The following is a 12992-nucleotide window of genomic DNA, read 5'->3' on the forward strand; positions in this document are numbered from 1 at the left end:
TGTTACCCAGTTCAGGCTGAACACGTTCACCCTGTCTGTGTGAAACACTGTTAACATAACTAGCTCCTGTAGGATGCTATTTCATGGGGAATGATGCTTGCAGCCTCTCTTCCCCGACTCTCTGTGAGTCTATGGTGATTATGCACTACATGAGACCCGGGCTACTGCCCTTGGGACTTTGGTGTCGGATCCCAGTACGCACGGCGTCTTGCATTGTGTTCCCCATAGCGTAAGATATTACGCAGTACGAGAGATACTCTCGTAAGAGAACGTACTCGGTTACTAACGTAATCTCGGTTCTCTCTAGAGAGGGAACGAGTACTGCGTATCTTGCCGTGCATACACAGCTCTGGTTCGCTTCGGCGATGAAAACCAGTGTACCAGCCTTATCGAGCTATATTTATAGGGCGAGACGTGACGAAATGGGCGCGAAATGCCCCCATTGGATATGGTGTCACGCAGCGCCTCTCTCGATAGGCTGCTGCTGTTGCAGCAGGGCAGCCAATGGGCGCGCGAGCCGTCCTGCCTATGTCTGCATTTTTGGCTTCAATATCTCGTGGAAAAGAGGTTTTCCCCGTAGCGTAAGATATTACGCAGTACTCGTTCCCTCTCTAGAGAGAACCGAGGTTGCGTTAGTAACCGAGTACGTTTTATGACCAGTAGGATAACCATATTCATCCGCACAGTCACGCAGTCGAAACATTACCAATACAATGTTCTTCCGCAAAATGCATGCAGTTTTGTTTTTTAACCACTAGAGGACCAAAAGTTGTAAACCTTTAATTGTCCTTTAGCTGATCAAATGCCTGTATTTGCTAAATAATTTACTATCAAGAATTTCTGAGCAATTTACCCATTTTATTTGCTTAAAATTCCTCATGTACATGTACCTTAGTGCCATCACGTTTATGTTTCCAATGTTCAGTTGCATTTTTCCAAGGAGGGGGGTTAAAAAATCTTTCCTTCCGAAGCTAAAACGCAGCATTTTTCATCCAGCATTATTTAGTATCCTCTTCCAATATCCAAGTTGTTTAGCATGGTGCAATTAGTCCCTGCTGGTAGTAGGAGGAACAACAAGAGCAGGTGTGCGTTTCTCCAGATGAAACACTGAACTGTAAAAAATACAGATTTGTAAATTATGGTTCTGGATCAGCCCTAGACTACCATACTCTGAGGAAACACAGTTACCATGGTAGGGTACGAATTGATCACCATGGAGACAGATGGTGAGGTCAAGTAAGGTTCAGCCTTCCCTGAGTTTAATTTCCTGTCAGGAGGAAAAAGGAGGCTTGGTCTAACTGTACGGTGGCAGTCAGGCAAATAAGAAGAAAGAGTAATGGCTTGTTGAGATAAGCACAGTGCCACATGTTAATAAAAAAGTTATCATGCTGCAGCTACATTGCAGTAGTTTTACGAAAAGTAAAAAATGAGCTTGTGTCATCAATGACAAATACAGGCACAGTGAGAAACACAATGGGATATGGTAGTCACTGCTGGGAATTGCTTCACTGTGGTTTGATTTATTTGTTCCAGCACGTATCAATCCATCTGTGGAGGACTTAGCAAGGACATTCATTTACAAGAGTTTAGTCATTAACACATTTTTAATAGGTTACTTATTCCTGTCATGAATACGCAGTGTTCTGAAAGAATTATTGGTCTTTGATTTAATTGCAGAAGCCTCTTCAGTGATGAATAAAGAATGTGTGCGTGTGTGTGGCAGCTATTTTGTGAAGCACAAAGCAGACATGATGTCCAGAATTCTCATTGCTACAGAACTGACAATATCTTTTAAGAATCTTCTTCAGGAACTCTTATTCATTTTTAATAGCTCCATTTCCTTCATCTCAACCAGGCACTGGTTCACTATAAGTGCAGAGCACTCAAAGGCATGACGGCAGAGATGTAACGCTCTGTAATGACACTGAGGGTGGACTAGAACAAACATTTTCAGCACCAATCATGAAGCTTTCTGAAATGAAGCGAGATCAAACAACAACAAAAGTTTCATTTTCTCTGGATACCATGAATCATTGATAAGATGACTTTGGTTATCATGTTCACTTTTTAAGTGAATCTCTACAGGTCAATAAGGGCCTCAATCCTCTGTATGCAGCATATATTGACAATGAATACAACATATATTATATGCACCTATTGGGCTTTTTTTGATCTGACCAATCAGGGCAGACTAAGATTTTCTTGAAAGATTGGCTTTAAAGATTCAGTTACTAAAACAGCGTTTCAGGCAGAGGGTAAAAAGAGGTGCTGCAGCAATGTACAGTATGAGAAAAAAAAACATTAAATAATGTAAATGTATTCAAGTAAACCCCAAAAATAAAAATATCTAAACTTGTAAATGAGCATTATAAGTGCACTTTAACATTTGACTTTCAAATGCTTTTCTTTCCTCTCACTGTCTTTTTCATACATGACCATAAATATATTCTCATATCACATGCTGGTCCCACACGGCACCTCTCCAGTGCTGATGCCCCTAGTGGCAGACAATGTATCCTACATTAAGCAAAGAGAGCAATTTGACAAGAAAAAGTAAGCTTGCATAGGCTAGTAAGATAACATATGAGGTCTAATAATAGTACAGTGTGCCCGGGGAGTCTTTGCAAAGTAATCTCTGAAGGACCCTCACTTTATTGCAGCTGTTTTATGCAGCAAGTTGTACAGGTGTTTTGCTTGTGCATAAAAAGTCTATATTTTACCATAAAGACTCAGAAGAGTTCTCAAATAAATAGAATTTATTTTGTGAAAGGAGTTTACAGACGAAAATAAAGGTAGATGCTCGACAAGCTCCGTCTCTGAGTTCTTTGGCGTAGGCCTCGTCCTCCGTCAGGGTCTGAATGTTAGCTTGTAGGTCCTGCCTGATGTTAGAGGCAGGGGCGGAGCCTACCCCCAAAAAGTAAGGAAAATGTGATGAATTCCATACATACCTATGAGGATTCTGAAAGGCATACAGTAGGATTAATAAATAGGGAAGACAATAAGACGACTTTTAATTGCTTATCTTAAAGTCAGGTACTGAGCGTAAAAGATTAAAACTACGATATGTTCTGAGATAAGATAACTTATAAGAGACTTCAGCAAGATCGAGAGTAGGAATGTCACTCTATATGGGCAGAGCTTATTTTTAAACGTGAACGAAGCCGCGTCTGGCCGCAAAACTTGAAATGGGAATTTTAACGAAGCCTTGATAGGCTGAGTTATTAAGATACATACATACGAAAGCCTCGACTGCCTATGATAGTAGGCTTTAAGTAATCATTAAAACTGTTCATTAAGCCTCGATAGGCTGATGGCTCGATAGTCTTAGTTCATGCGACAGAACCGAGATTTAAATGTAATATGTGTTTATGAAATAAGACACGATTGTCTGAGGCCACAGTAGGCTAATGCCTCGATAGGCTGATGCCTCGATAGGCTTAGTCCATACGTCAGAACCGAGATTAAATGTAATATGTGTTTATGAAATGAGCCACGATTGGCTAATGCCTCGATAGGCTAATACCTCGATAGGCTGGTGCCTCGATAGGCTGGTGCCTCGATAGGCTGGTGCCTCGATAGGCTTAGTTCATGCTGATGCCTCGATAGGCTTAGTTCATGCGTCGGAACCGTATGTGAAAGATTAAACCTATGAGATATACTGAGATAAAGATAATTGATTAGAAGCTGTAAAAGATCGAAATTGGGAATGTCACTATATGTGAGCTGAACTTCTCATCTTCTGAATATGAACAGAAGCCACATCTCCCCCCAAAACTTGAGATGGAGATTTTAAATGAAGCCTCGATAGGCTGAGATTTTAAGATGCATTCATCCTGGGTATGAATATAGGGAGAAAATAAATAAAAGCAAAGTTAAATAGCATATGCACCAGCCCTCGTCTTTCTTTAAAAATAGGTCCGTAATTGACCTTACATTTATAAATAATGAGGCTGTCGCCAGGCGACTTCCCGAGGAGCCACGAAAGGCAGAGATGACACATTGGCATAACTGCTATCAGGGAAGCTACGATACGCGCAAAATATTTGCTTTAGCGTACAGTCATGAAAGCTCGGTCAATTGTAATGTCTCGGTAGGCTGAGTTCATGTATCGGAACCGAGATTAGTTGAAAGCTCGATAGCATAAATGTAATAGGCTACATATAGCCATGAAACGATCACAGTGATTGTAAAATAGGTCCGTGATTAACCATATATTTAAATGATAAGGGCAGTTGCCAGGTCGACTTTCCGAGGAGGCACGAGAGGCAGAGATAAGACATTGAGATGATTACAACCAGGAAGCTACGATATGCATTTATGAACAAAGGCCGCGATCAGCCGTGAAATAATTGTCTTTAGGGTTCCAATCCTGAAAGCTTGTTCGATGGCCGATGCCTCGATAGGCCGATGCCTCGATAGGCCGATGCCTCGATAGGCCGATGCCTCGATTTGGCCGAGTTCATGCATCGGAACTGAGATTAGTCGAAGGCTTCGATAGCATTATTGTAATAGGCTTCGTTTAACAATGAAATTACCAGTGATCGTAAAATAGGTCCGTGATTGACCTTATATATATAAAATGATAAAAAGCTGAAGCCAGGCGACTTTTCAGAGGAGCCACGAAAGGCATAGATATGACATTAAGATGATTACAACCAGAAAAGCTACGATATGCATTTATGAACAAAGGCCGCGATCGGCCATAAAATATTTGTCTTTAGGGTTCCAATCATGAAAGCTTGTTCGATAGCGATGCCTCGATAGGCCGATGCCTCGATAGGCCGATGCCTCGATTGGCCGATGCCTCGATAGGCCGATGCCTCGATATGGCCGAGTTCATGCATCAGAACTGAGATTAGTCGAAGGCTTCGATAGCATTAATGTAATAGGCGTCGTTTAGCAATGAAACATTACCAGTGATCGTAAAATAGGTCCATGATTGACCTTACATATATGATGATAGAAAGCTGAAGCCAAGGCGACTTTTCAGAAGAGCCATGATAGGCATAGATATGACATTAAGATAATTACAATCAGGAAAGCTAAGATATGCGTTATGAACGAAGGCCGTGATCAACCATGAAATATTTGGCTTAGAGTACAATCATGAAAGCTTGTTTAATAGTGAAGCCTAGATAGGCTGATGCCTCGATTGGCTGAGTTCATGCATCAGAACTGAGATTAGTCGAAAGCTTCGATAGCAATAATGTAATAGGCTACGTTTAGCCATGAAACGATACCAGTATTCGTAAAATAGGTCCATGATATTTATTATGATAAAAGCTAAAGCCAGGAAGACTTTTCCGAGGAGCCACAATAGGCAGAGATATAACGTTAAGATGATTCAACCAGGAAAGCTACGATATGCATTTATGAACAAAGCCCGCGATCAGCCATGAAATATTTGGCTTTGGATTACAATCGTGAAAGCTCACACAAGTTATGCATCGATAGGCATGAATTCGTGCGTCGAGAACGAAATCAAGTCGAAAGCTTCGACAACATAATGAAATAGTCCAAGATTGGTCATAAAATGGCAGTTAATCAATTATGGGATGAGTTGATGGTAAAGAACGAAATAAAGAAGGCCACGATTGACTGCGTGTAACTAAACAGATTAGCAGTGAAAAGCGGACGTATGATAGATGTATGGATTGTTAACCACCACCAGTAGCTAGCGAAGAAATTTACCTCGAATGTCGGTTGAGAGGGCTTGTTGAGCATTTAGTAGAACATACGTGTCGGATCTGATGTAGGTCTTGTATGCTGTGGACGACCATCTACCAAGCATTTGGATAGGGGAGTCGGGAACGCTGCATTCGGCTACTGTTGTTGTGGCTCCGATACGAAAGGAATACCCAGTGTATATATGTGGAGAAAGACCGGAGAATTAAGGAGGTAGCTACATGAGTTCAAAACCAGTGCTTTGTCATTGGAAGACCGTTCGCTTATATGAAAAAAAGGGAGTATTGAAGTGTGGTCATGCTTTGAGATATGACCAAAGTAGTATAGGGGCAATAGGAATTATAAACTTTAGACAACGCCAGAGACTCCAGAAGAATCTGATTTCGAAAACTTAAATACATTTAAAAGGTGGGAGAAAGACGTAAATCGGAAATAGACAAGCCACGAGCCAAATTAAAATGTTTTGAAACAGATGCGAAATCCCCTGATCAAATAACCTGTAAAACACGGTTAGAAACGCTTTTTCTTGGATGCATGAGCCATGCACGCTGTTAAAACATGGCTAGGCCTATATGTATTATTATTTTTGTAATATTGTTTTATATATATATATATATATATATACACTCACCGGCCACATTATTAGGTACACCTGTCCAACTGCTCGTTAACACTTAATTTCTAAGCAGCCAATCACATGGCGGCAACTCAGTGCATTTAGGCATGTAGACATGGTCAAGACAATCTCCTGCAGTTCAGGAGGGTTTTACAGGGTTTTTTTTTTAGGGTTTACAGAGAATGGTCCGAAAAAGAAAAAACATCCAGTGAGCGGCAGTTCTGTGGGCGGAAATGCCTTGTTGATGCCAGAGGTCAGAGGAGAATGGCCAGACTGGTTCGTGCTGATAGAAGGGCAACAGTGACTGAAATAACCACTCGTTACAACCGAGGTATGCAGCAAAGCATTTGTGAAGCCACAACACGCACAACCTTGAGGCGGATGGGCTACAACAGCAGAAGACTCCACCGGGTACCACTCATCTCCACTACAAATAGGAAAAAGAGGCTACAATTTGCAAGAGCTCACCAAAATTGAACAGTTGAAGACTGGAAAAATGTTGCCTGGTCTGATGAGTCTCGATTTCTGTTGAGACATTCAGATGTTAGAGTCAGAATTTGGCGTAAACAGAATGAGAACATGGAACCATCATGCCTTGTTACCACTGTGCAGGCTGGTGGTGGTGGTGTAATGGTGTGGGGGATGTTTTCCTGGCACACTTTAGGCCCCTTAGTGCCAATTGGGCATCTTTTAAATGCCACGGCCTACCTGAGCATTGTTTCTGACCATGTCCATCCCTTTATGGCCACCATGTACCCATCCTCTGATGGCTACTTCCACCATGTCACAAAGCTCTAATCATTTCAAATTGGTTCTTGAACATGACAATGAGTTCACTGTACTAAAATGGCCTCCACAGTCACCAGATCTCAACCCAATAGAGCATCTTTGGGATGTGGTGGAACGGGAGATTCGCATCATGGATGTGCAGCCGACAAATCTGCGGCAACTGTGTGATGCCATCATGTCAATATGGACCAAACTCCCTGAGGAATGCTTCCAGCACCTTGTTGAATCTATGCCACGAAGAATTGAGGCAGTTCTGAAGGCAAAAGGGGGTCCAACCCGTTACTAGCATGGGGTACCTAATAAAGTGGCCGGTGAGTGTATATTTGAACTATTAATTGCTGTTGATTTATGATCGAATAAGAGATAGTTTATTTACAGGAAACGAGCTGAGATTAAATAGTGTGCCCCCTTTTAGTTGAAGTCTGCAATCAAGGTATAAGTCGAGATCTTTCCGGCGCTCGGGAAGTGATTGAAAAAACATCTCCATAAATGCATTACCGGAACAATAACGAATTCAGAGAAGGGCGTAAAACAAGTTGAATAGCCTTAATAGGTACTGCTCCTTTAAGATGGAAAGCAATTCGTCTCGTCTCTCACAATGGTGAGTGAGCAGATGAGGAGCGCGAGCTGTAATATATGGCATAAGTTATACATATGCGATTTAATAACGAATTCACTCTTAAGCTTGATTAAATTCTATTCAGCAACCCAGTTGATAGTATTTTGCAACTGGCCGTGAGTGAGTGACGATGTAGTTAACGTTACGTGAATCTTTGCATACACTTACCCTTTCAATGAGCTATTCGGGTCCGGGTATCCCCGGACCTATTCGGCCCACTGTTTACTGTTTAAAGCGTTGCCGTATGTTGCGTTGCAGACTGCAGTATCGGCAGTTATTTTAAAGCTACCACATCACCACATATGAACTTCACGTCTTGAAGGGAACAGAAGAGTAGCAAGTTAATATATATTTACCTGAATGAAGTTTAATCGTGGTAAAAGGGGAACTTTTTGAAAAACACTGAGTGGAGATCGACTCTCATGAGATTTAAAGCTGCCACACGTTTGTTTCTTACACAAGTGTGTCGCACTCGCGCATCGCGAAAGTTGCTGAGATCGAAATCAACGATGTGACTTGTGTTGTTATGTTTGGTATCGAAACGCGAGTAAGTGAACGCCAGCGCCTGTTTCTGCGAACTGACTGGAAACGTAATTGGCATCGAAAACTTTGCTACGACACCTGCGGGCAACAACATGGAACGTTAGGATCAGTCTTTTATATTCAATGTCGAGCTGTGATTGGTTGCGTGGAATTATAAATTAGTGACGTGCGAGTCTTTCTGGTAGAACTTACGCTTACGCTTTCATTTATATTCAACAAGACATGTAGGGTAGACTGGGTACAGTTGAGACATAGGTACAGTTGAGACACCTTAAATAACTTGCGTGCGCAGCCAGCACAAGTTGTGATTTTTGCTGTGCACATGCGTATTAGTGTCCTCTTTGATCGTGGGAAATTTGATCAATGGACGCATCTCCGCTCCGAAGATATCGGCAAAAGTTTTTTTTTTAAGGTAAGACGTTCACTTCACCATGCACACTCCACAATGAATAGCTTATTATCCTTATGTGACTGTTAAACGTAACAGGTATAATCACAAACGTTATTCTGTGCCCTAAAAACGGGCATAGTTCATGGGATTGTTTCAGGCATGGTCATTGCAAAATCTAGAGAAATGCGCGAGGTGGCCATCAGGGTACAGTTGAGACACACTGTCTTAACTGTACCCGCGATAGAGTTCTATTAGGAAACACACTGTTTAGTTGTTCAGTGTTATGATAACAGGTTAAATGTCATAATTAGCCAGCATAAGCTGCAAATGAAATAAAAATTTGGTATTTGTGATAATTAAACTGTGTATTATTAATGAATATATAAAATATATTGTTTCTGTTTTATAAAATTTAACCAGTGCTAATTTAAATAACATTAATGAATTTGAATGGATGAATAAACAAACATGTTGCCCAATTGTTATTTTTTTTATTTGTCTTTATTTATTATATTTTCAATGAACGATTAGTTACCTTTACATCATTAAAAATGGGTGTCTCAACTGTACCATGGTACTGTCTCAACTGTACCACATATGGGTACAGTTGAGACAAAGTTGAGACAAAAAGCACCTTATTTTTATGAGCTAATTGTGGAAAATATAAACTACTTATGAGTAATTTTGATTGATAATATCTTAGTCTACAAGCTCATGAAATGTCATGTGGCATATCATGTGGAAATTCACGTCTTTTCAGCATCTATTTTTGTGTGAAAAATCAAAACGCAAAAAGTGTCTCAACTGTACCCAGTCTACCCTACTTTTACAATAAAATATAGTTAAAATTATGATTTTGTACGTAATAGAAATCACAGAGGGCCAGAGCAGCTGCCATCTGTAGCTAAATACAAAATATAGGATTTTAACTTTTTTGAAACATTATGTGATACAGTAGCCTACCTATTTTTACCATGGGTGGGATCATTGTTCCTCAGGTTTAGCTCTACCTTAAAGTCTGCACTCTGCATGAAATGAAAATTCATCTAATTTATTTTATAAATACAGATTTTAGGTCTTATTGCGAACAATTGAATAGTTTTCTTTAAAGGGGTCATATAATGGTACATGCACTTTTACAAGTTGATTGTACTGAAATGTGTGTTGGCAGTGCCTGTACACAACCATCATATAATGATAAAAATCCATCCAGTGTTTTTGTTTTAATCTCCTTATATGTTTTCCCCTGCCTCAAATCAAGCCGTTCGACCGTGTGACGTCACACGCTCGGAAGCCCCTCCCACGATTGTTGATTGACAGGAGCGTTTCAACACAGACCCGCCCTCGCTCGTGAGGGAGCTGTCAATCATAGTCCGCGCGGACAGGCGCAGTCATTGTTGATATGCTGGAGCACTGTCTATGAGCAGAATGGTGTCTAAGCGATTGTGGTGTTCTGTTCTTGGGTGTAATAACGAACACAGCAGTCATTTTAATGTTCCTAAATCCGAACCGCTGAAGACGCAGTGGCTGTGTTTGTTTTCGAAGGGAATATTCCCCACGATCAACGTCAATGCTCTCATGTTTGCGCGAATCATTTCACACACCAGACTGCTTTATAAACGAGGATCAGTATAAAGCTGGATTTGCTAAGAAGCTGCTCATGAAAAAAGGATCGGAATATTCGTGTTCCTGCTGAATCTCCAGAAGAACGGAAGTGAGTGTAACGTTTTATTAAACTTTATATTAATATATTAATCTTTGCAAATCGCTTGCACGCTTCACAATGAATGCGTCTTAGGTTTACACTCAGGGTACATTACGGCATGTTTTCTATGTATGACGTTCTCAATATAATTCATAATCCCACGTTTATACTGAACAACGCGTTATGGTTATTGTGTTATTGAGTTACAAACGGTGTACGCACAGAACAGAGAGGCGGGGTGAGCAAAGCTCATTATCATTTAAAGTCATATGCACTGAAACGGCATGCTGAAAACAGAGCAGTTTTTGACCAGGTAAAATAAGTGTTTTCTTACAATACTAATGAGAATTTTTAATTAAAGTATATTACAAACTTTTAATTTAGACCCTAAAGAATCATATTAGCTTGTACAAAAATGGCATTATATGACCCCTTTAAAAACACATTGATCTCATATACTGTAATGTTCAAAATGTCATAACTATGGCCACATCTCAAAATCCATTCTAACCATGCATGGTCCCACCCAACATTTTTCTATCAATAATCCATACACTTGGATATACATATAAAAATAAAAGATATGTTGCTACTTCCATTTCATAGCGACTTAACAAAAGTGCAGCAAATGCCTCCAAAAGCAGTTCAGTATTTTCCTAATTCAACTTCCACCTCACCTATTTTAGGGGGGAGTGGAGGTCATGTATCTGTTCCGGCTGACTAGGCTGCTTCTTCACTGAAACCCTGAACCTCATAAAAAGCACAATGATCAATACAGTGATGTACTGACCAGTAGCCAAGAGCATTTCTCATACCTTACTATTGATGCACTGTCAGTCTAAAATTATGTCAAGCTGTATAGCCTATGGGAGGCTTCACTTCTGGGAATCAGACCAGTTGTGATCAATGAGAACCTCTGCATTTAATGTTTATATTTTACAGTTATAGAGTGTGTGCAACACACACATAGCCTGCTCACAGTGGGCATCCTGCAGTATATGGGTTGCAGTGGGATACAAAAGTCTGAGACCACTACTGAAAAGCATTCTTTTCTATTTAATATGGCAATTTTAATTGTAAATTATATTACCAGCATAAGAGTTTGTGGAAAATTTTGATTCATTACATGAACATATTCATGAATTTCTTTTCCCTTTTTAAAGACAACAAATGTTGAGTTAGAAAGTTTGTGTAAAATCTGATGAATCATGTTGTGATGCAGATTCAGAGTCGTGCAGATCCATTTGCAGAAACGTCTCGGGTTACGACTGTAACCCTTGTTCCCCGAGAAGGGAACGAGACACTGCGTCATCGTTGTGACACTTTGGGGAACGCCCCCAGCGTAGCGCATCTGAAGCATGAATGAAATCTGTCCAATCCTGATTGGTGCTGCGTCATGACGTAGTAGATGACGGCATAACCGGAAGATACAAAGGTACGCTTGGCAAACACAAACACTAGCTCTTCTCGATGAAGCTAGCGCTCTGCCCGTGATAGGTGTGGCGACGAGACGCAGTGTCTCGTTCCCTTCTCGGGGAACAAGGGTTACAGTCGTAACCCGAGACGTTCCCCTTCGAGGGAACTCGAACTGCGTCATCGTTGTGACACTTTGGGGAACGAAATACCCACTATGCCACACCATAATCACGCCCGCCCCTAGTGTGAAGCTGGAAGACCAGGCACACTTAGGACGCGAGCACTCTGGCGCCAGGCGTCACGGGGAGTTGCAGACTGTAAAAACGTATGAAGGTGTGCGGGGTGGCCCACCCGGCCGCCTCGCAGATCTCCTGAAGCGAGACGCCAGAAAGGAGGGCCACCGAGGAGGCCATGCTCCTGGTGGAATGTGCCCTCACGGCCATAGGTGAAGGCAAATTGCGCACCTGATAAGCCGTGGCTATAGCCTGGACAATCCAATTACTGATTGTCTGTTTAGATGCAGGCAGCCCTTTCTTGGGAGAACCAAAGCACACCAACAACTGGTCTGACTTCCTCCACTGAGAAGACTTCTCCAAGTAAACCCTTAGGGCTCTGACTGGGCAGAGCAGGTGAAGTCTCCCCTCTTCCGCCGTCCCATGAGGTGGAGGATGGAAGGCCTGAAGAACCACTGACCGTGCCGCACTAGACGGCACCTTGGGCACATAGCCCGGTCTAGGATGTAAGATGGCCCTAACTCCGCCAGGGGCAAACTCCAGGCAAGTTGGCGATATAGCCAAGGCCTGGAGATCCCCCACTCTCCTCAGAGAAGTGATGGCAAGGAGAAAGGCCACCTTGAAGGTCAGGTTCTTTGCCTCAGCCGACTCCAGTGGTTCAAAGGGGGCCTCAGCCAACCCTTCAAGAACCACCGCCAGGTCCCAAGTTGGGACTCTGGAGCGAGCCGCAGGCCTAATCCTCCGAGCCCCACGGAGGAAACGTACAAGCATATGGTGCCTTCCCAAAGGCCCAGCACCTATAGGTGAGTGGAAAGCCGCAATGGCAGCCACATACACCTTAAGTGTGGATGGGGAAAGACCGGCGGAGAAACGATCTTGGAGGAACTCCAGCACTGAAGCCACTGGGCAGTTAACTGGGTCCACCTCACGCTCTCTACACCAAGTGGAAAACACATTCCACTTTAGGCTGTACAGTCTCCTAGTGGAAGGAGCCC

This window comes from Rhinichthys klamathensis, unplaced genomic scaffold (assembly GCF_029890125.1).
Source record: "Rhinichthys klamathensis goyatoka isolate OS25496 unplaced genomic scaffold, OSU_Roscu_1.1 h1tg000247l_1, whole genome shotgun sequence".
Classification (NCBI taxonomy): Eukaryota; Metazoa; Chordata; class Actinopteri; order Cypriniformes; family Leuciscidae; genus Rhinichthys; species Rhinichthys klamathensis.